Below are 7,199 nucleotides of genomic sequence, written 5' to 3' on the forward strand. Positions count from 1 at the left end.
TATAAATTTGGTAATTTAAATTTTCTTAGAAAATTATCCATTTCAACCAAGTTTCAAAATTTTTAGCATAAAGCCATGCAAATACTCTCACAATTCCTTATTTTTTTAAGATTTTATTTATTGGGGCACCTGGGTGGCTCAGTGGGTTGAAGCCTCTGCCTTCAGCTCAGGTCATGATCCCCGGGTCCTGGAATCGAGCCCCACGTCGGGCTCTCTGCTTCACAGGGAGCCTGCTTCCTCCTCTCTCTCTCTGCCTGACTCTCTGCCTATTTGTGATCTCTGTCTGTCAAATAAATAAATAAAATCTTTTTTTTTAGATTTTATTTATTTATTTGACAGAGAGAGAGAGAGATCACAAGTAGGCAGAGAAGCAAGGAGGTGGGTGGGGAAGCAGGCTCCCTGCGCAGCAGACAGCACGACGTGGGGCTCGATCCCAGGACCCGGAGATCATGACCTGAGCCAAAAGCAGAGGCTTAACCCACTGAACCACCCAGGCACCCCTCATAATTCTTTAAATGTCCTCTACAATTTAATATTTTCCTTTAATCATAATTTATTTGGTATATTTATTTTGTGGCTGCATAGTGCTGGGTTCTTAGACATGTTACCAAAAGCATGACCTATTTAAAAATTACTAAGTTAAACTTTATTAAAATTTTAAAATTTTGGTTTGCAAAATATCCTGTTAAAATGATAAAAGACAAGCCATAGACTAAGAGAAAGAATTTTCAAACCACATAACTGACAAAGATTTGGATCCAAAATATATTAAGAATTTTGTAAGCTCAACAGTAAGAAAGTAAACCATCCAATTAGAAAATGGGCAAAAAACTGCCTTCGGCTCAGGTCATGATCCCGGAATCCCGGGATCGAGTCCCGCATCAGGCTTCCAGCTCCATGAGAAGTCTGCTTCTCCCTCTGACCTTCTCCTCTGTCATTCTCTCCTCACTCTCTATCAAATAAATAAATAAAATCTTAAAAAAAAAAAAAAACCTTTAGAAAATGGGCAAAAGCTTGGACCTTTCACCAAAGAGAATATAGGGAAGAAAAATATACACATGAAAAGATGTTCAACATCACAGGCCATAATGAAATGCTAATTAAGGCTATGATAAGCTACTACTATACAGTAGAATGTATAAAATTTTAGAATTACTAAATTAGATTAGAATTACTAAATGACTAAAATTTAGGGGCACGTGGGTGACTCAGTTGGTTAAGTGTCCAACTCTTCATTTTGGCTCAGGACATGATCTCGGGGTTATGGTATTAAGCCTTGCATCAGGCTCTTCACTCAGTGGGTAGTCTACTTCTCTCCCTCTGCTGCTGCCCTCATGTTCTCTGTCTCTCAAATAAATTAAAAAATAAATTTAAAAATTTTTAAAAACGACTAAAATTTTAAAATAGTGCTAATTCCAAGTGTTAACAAGATGGGGAAGAACTGGATGTCTTATACATGGCTAGTGGAAATAAAAAATGGTATCACTGCCCTGGAAAACAGTTTGGCAGTTTCTTATAAACATACATTTATCATTTGACCCATCAATCACATTCCTGGGTATTTATTCTAGAATTATGAAAGTGTACATTCACACAGAACCTATACATGATGTTCATATCAGCTTTATTTGTAATCACTAAAAACTGGAGATAATCCAAATGTCCTTTAATACTTGAGTGGACAGAGGAGTCAAGATGGCGGAGAAGTAGCAGGCTGAGACTACTTCGGGTAGCGGGAGATCAGCTAAATAGCTTATCTAAAGATTGCAAACACCTACAAATCCAACGGGAGATTGAAGAGAAGAAGAACAGCAATTCCAGAAACAGAAAATCAACCACTTTCTGCAAGGTAGGACTGGCGGAGAAGTGAATCCAAAGCGACGGGAAGATAGACCGCGGGGGGAGGGGCCGGCTCCCGGCGAGCGGCGGAGCAACGGAGCAAAATCAGGACTTTTAAAAGTCTGTTCCGCTGAGGGACATCGCTCCAGAGGCTTACCTGGGGTGAAGCCCAGGCGGGGTCAGCGCGGCCTCAGGTCCCGCAGGGTCGCAGAAGGATCGGGGGTGTCTCAATGTCGCAGAGCTTACCGGTATTACAACGGGGAAGCCGGCTGCAGAGACAGAGCCGAGGAGTGACTCTCAGCTCAGGGTTGCCTTGAACCGGTCCCAGGCTCGGTCAGCTCGGAGCGCGGCCAGAGGCCAGGGTGGCGGGAGTCATTGGGCGCTGTTCTCTGAGGGCGCACTGAGGAGTGGGGCCCCGGGCTCTCGGCTCCTCCGGGCCGGAGACCGGGAGGCCGCCATCTTTATTCCCGTCCTCCGGACTCTACGGAAAGCGCTCAGGGAACAAAAGCTCCCGAAAGCGAACCCGAGCGGATGACTCAGCGCGGCCCCGGGTAAGGGCGGTGCAACTCCGCCTGGGGCAAAGACGCTTGAGAATCACTACAACGGGCCCCTCCCCCAGAAGATCTACGGGAAACCCAGCCAGGACCAAGTTCACCTACCAAGGAGAACGGCGGAATTCCAGAAGGAGAAGAAAGCAAAGCACGGAACTCATGGCTTTCTCCCCATGATTTTTTAGCCTTGCAGTTAATTTAATTTTTTTTTCTTTTTCAATTTTTTATTCTTTTTCTCTTCTTCTGCTAAATTTTTTTTAACTTTTACCATTTTCTTTTTTTTAACGTTTTTTAAATAGTTTATGTAATATATATATATTTTTTCCTCTTTTTATATTTTTTTCTTTATCGGCTTTCTTTTTTTTAATAGTTTTTTTTTTCTTTCTTTCTGAACCCCTTTTTATCCCCTTTCTTCCCCCTCACAATTCAGGATCTCTTCTGATTTGGCTAAAGCATATTTTCCTGGGGTTGTTGCCACCCTTTTAGTATTTTACTTGCTCCTTCATAAACTCTTATCTGGACAAAATGACAAGGCGGAAAAATTCACAACAAAAAAAAGAACAAGAGGCAATACCAAAGGCTAGGGACCTAATCAATACAGACATTGGTAATATGTCAGATATAGAGTTCAGAATGATGATTCTCAAGGTTCTAGCCGGGCTTGAAAAAGGCATGGAAGATATTAAAGCAACCCTCTCGGGAGATATAAAAGCCCTTTCTGGAGAAATAAAAGAACTAAAATCTAACCAAGTTGAAATCAAAAAAGCTATTAATGAGGTGCAATCAAAAATGGAGGCTCTCACTGCTAGGATAAATGAGGCAGAAGAAAGAATTAGCGATATAGAAGACGAAATGACAGAGAATAAAGAAGCTGAGCAAAAGAGGGACAAACAGCTACTGGACCACGAGGGGAGAATTCGAGAGATAAGTGACACCATAAGACGAAACAACATTAGAATAATTGGGATTCCAGAAGAAGAGGAAACAGAGAGGGGAGCAGAAGGTATATTGGAGAGAATTATTAGAGAGAATTTCCCCAATATGGCAAAGGGAACAAGCATCAAAATCCAGGAGGTTCCGAGAACCCCCCTCAAAATCAATAAGAAAAGGTCTACACCCCGTCACCTAATAGTAAAATTGACAAGTCTTAGTGACAAAGAAAAGATCCTGAAAGCAGCCCGGGAAAAGAAGTCTGTAACGTACAATGGTAAAAATATTAGATTGGCAGCAGACTTATCCACAGAGACCTGGCAGGCCAGAAAGAGCTGGCATGATATATTCAGAGCACTAAATGAGAAAAACATGCAGCCAAGAATACTATATCCAGCTAGGCTATCATTGAAAATAGACGGAGAGATTAAAAGCTTCCAGGACAAACAAAAACTGAAAGAATTTGCAAATACCAAACCAGCTCTACAGGAAATATTGAAAGGGGTCCTCTAAGCAAAGAGAGACCCTAAAAGTAGTAGATCAGAAAGAAACAGAGACAATATACAATAACAGTCACCTTACAGGCAATACAATGGCACTAAATTCATATCTCTCAATACTTACCCTGAATGTTAATGGGCTAAATGCCCCAATCAAAAGACACAGGGTATCAGAATGGATAAAAAAACAAAAACCATCTATATGTTGCCTACAAGAAACTCATCTTACACCCGAAGACACCTCCAGGTTTAAAGTGAGGGGGTGGAAAAGAATTTACCATGCTAATGGACATCAGAAGAAAGCAGGAGTGGCAATCCTTCTATCAGATCAATTAGATTTTAAGCCAAAGACTATAATAAGAGATGAGGAAGGACACTATATCATACTCAAAGGAACTGTCCAACAAGAAGATCTAACAATTTTAAATATCTATGCCCCTAACGTGGGAGCAGCCAACTATATAAACCAATTAATAACAAAATCAAAGAAACACATCGACAATCATACAATAATAGTAGGGGATTTTAACACTCCCCTCACTGAAATGGACAGATCATCCAAGCAAAAGATCAACAAGGAAATCAAGGCCTTAAATGACACACTGGACCAGATGGACATCACAGATATATTCAGAACATTTCATCCCAAAGCAACAGAATACACATTCTTCTCTAGTGCACATGGAACGTTCTCCAGAATAGATCACATTCTTGGTCCTAAATCAAGTCTCAACCGGTATCAAAAGATTGGGATCATTCCCTGCATATTTTCAGACCACAATGCTCTAAAGCTAGAACTCAATAACAAGAGGAAATTTGGAAAGAACCCAAATACATGGAGACTAAACAGCATCCTTCTAAAGAATGAATGGGTCAACCAGGAAATCAAAGAAGAATTGAAAAAATTTATGGAAACAAATGATAATGAAAACACAACAGTTCAGAATCTGTGGGACACAACAAAGGCAGTCCTGAGAGGAAAATATATAGCGGTACAAGCCTTTCTCAAGAAACAAGAAAGGTCTCAGGTACACAACCTAACCCTACACCTAAAGGAGCTGGAGAAAGAACAAGAAAGAAACCCTAAACCCAGCAGGAGAAGAGAAATCATAAAGATCAGAGCAGAAATCAATGAAATAGAAACAAAAAAAAACAATAGAACAAATCAACGAAACTAGGAGCTGGTTCTTTGAAAGAATTAATAAGATTGATAAACCCCTGGCCAGACTTATCAAAAAGAAAAGAGAAAGGTAAATCAATAAAATCATGAATGAAAGAGGAGAGATCACAACGAACACCAAAGAAATACAGACAATTATAAGAACATACTATGAGCAACTCTACGCCAACAAATTTGACAATCTGGAAGAAATGGATGCATTCCTAGAGACATATAAACTACCACAACTGAACCAGGAAGAAATAGAAAGCCTGAACAGACCCATAACCAGTAAGGAGATTGAAACAGTCATCAAAAATCTCCAAACAAACAAAAGCCCAGGGCCAGACGGCTTCCCGGGGGAATTCTACCAAACATTTAAAGAAGAACTAATTCCTATTCTCCTGAAACTGTTCCAAAAAATAGCAATAGAAGGAAAACTTCCAAACTCATTTTATGAGGCCAGCATCACCTTGATCCCAAAACCAGACAAGGATCCCAACAAAAAAGAGAACTACAGACCAATATCCTTGATGAACACAGATGCAAAAATTCTCGCCAAAATACTAGCCAATAGGATTCAACAGTACGTTAAAAGGATTATTCACCACGACCAAGTGGGATTTATTCCAGGGCTGCAAGGCTGGTTCAACATCCGCAAATCAATCAATGTGATACAACACATTAATAAAAGAAAGAACAAGAACCATATGATACTCTCCATAGATGCTGAAAAAGCATTTGACAAAGTACAGCATCCCTTCCTGATCAAAACTCTTCAAAGTGTAGGGATAGACGGCACATACCTCAATATTATCAAAGCCATCTATGAAAAACCCACCGCAAATATCATTCTCAATGGAGAAAAACTGAAAGCTTTTCCGCTAAGGTCAGGAACACGGCAGGGATGTCCGTTATCACCACTGCTATTCAACATAGTACTAGAAGTCCTAGCCTCAGCAATCAGACAACAAAAGGAAATTAAAGGCATCCAAATCGGCAAAGAAGAAGTCAAACTATCACTCTTCGCAGATGATATGATACTCTATGTGGAAAACCCAAAAGACTCCACTCCAAAACTGCTAGAACTTGGACAGGAATTCAGTCAAGTGTCAGGATATAAAATCAATGCACAGAAATCAGTTGCATTTCTCTACACCAACAACAAGACAGAAGAAAGAGAAATTAAGGAGTCCATCCCATTTACAATAGCACCCAAAACTATAAGATACCTAGGAATAAACCTAACCAAAGAGACTAAGAATCTATACACAGAAAACTATAAAGTACTCATGAAAGAAATTGAGGAAGACACAAAGAAATGGAAAAATGTTCCATGCTCCTGGATTGGAAGAATAAATATTGTGAAAATGTCTATGCTACCTAAAGCAATCTACACATTTAATGCAATTCCTATCAAAGTACCATCCATTTTTTTCAAAGAAATGGAACAAATAATCCTAAAATTTATATGGAACCAGAAAAGACCTCGAATACCCAAAGGAATATTGAAAAAGAAAGCCAAAGTTGGTGGCATCACAATTCCGGACTTCAAGCTCTATTACAAAGCTGTCATCATCAAGACAGCATGGTACTGGCACAAAAACAGACACATAGATCAATGGAACAGAATAGAGAGCCCAGAAATGGACCCTCAACTCTATGGTCAACTCATCTTCGACAAAGCAGGAAAGAATGTCCAATGGAACAAAGACAGCCTCTTCAATAAATGGTGTTGGGAAAATTGGACAGCCACATGCAGAAAAATGAAATTGGATCATTTCCTTACACCACACACGAAAATAGACTCAAAATGGATGAAGGATCTCAATGTGAGAAAGGAATCCATCAAAATCCTCGAGGAAAACACAGGCAGCAACCTCTTCGACGTCAGCCGCAGCAACATCTTCCTAGGAACATCACCAAAGGCAAGGGAAGCAAGGGCAAAAATGAACTTTTGGGATTTTATCAAGATCAAAAGCTTTTGCACAGCAAAGGAAACAGTGAACAAAACCAAAAGACAACTGACAGAATGGGAGAAGATATTTGCAAATGACATATCAGATAAAGGGCTAGTGTCCAAAATCTATAAAGAACTTAGCAAACTCAACACCCAAAGAACAAATAATCCAATCAAGAAATGGGCAGAGGACATGAACAGACATTTCTGCAAAGAAGACATCCAGATGGCCAACAGACACATGAAAAAGTGCTCCATAT

Source organism: Lutra lutra, chromosome 9 (assembly GCF_902655055.1).
Source record: "Lutra lutra chromosome 9, mLutLut1.2, whole genome shotgun sequence".
NCBI classification, from domain to species: Eukaryota; Metazoa; Chordata; class Mammalia; order Carnivora; family Mustelidae; genus Lutra; species Lutra lutra.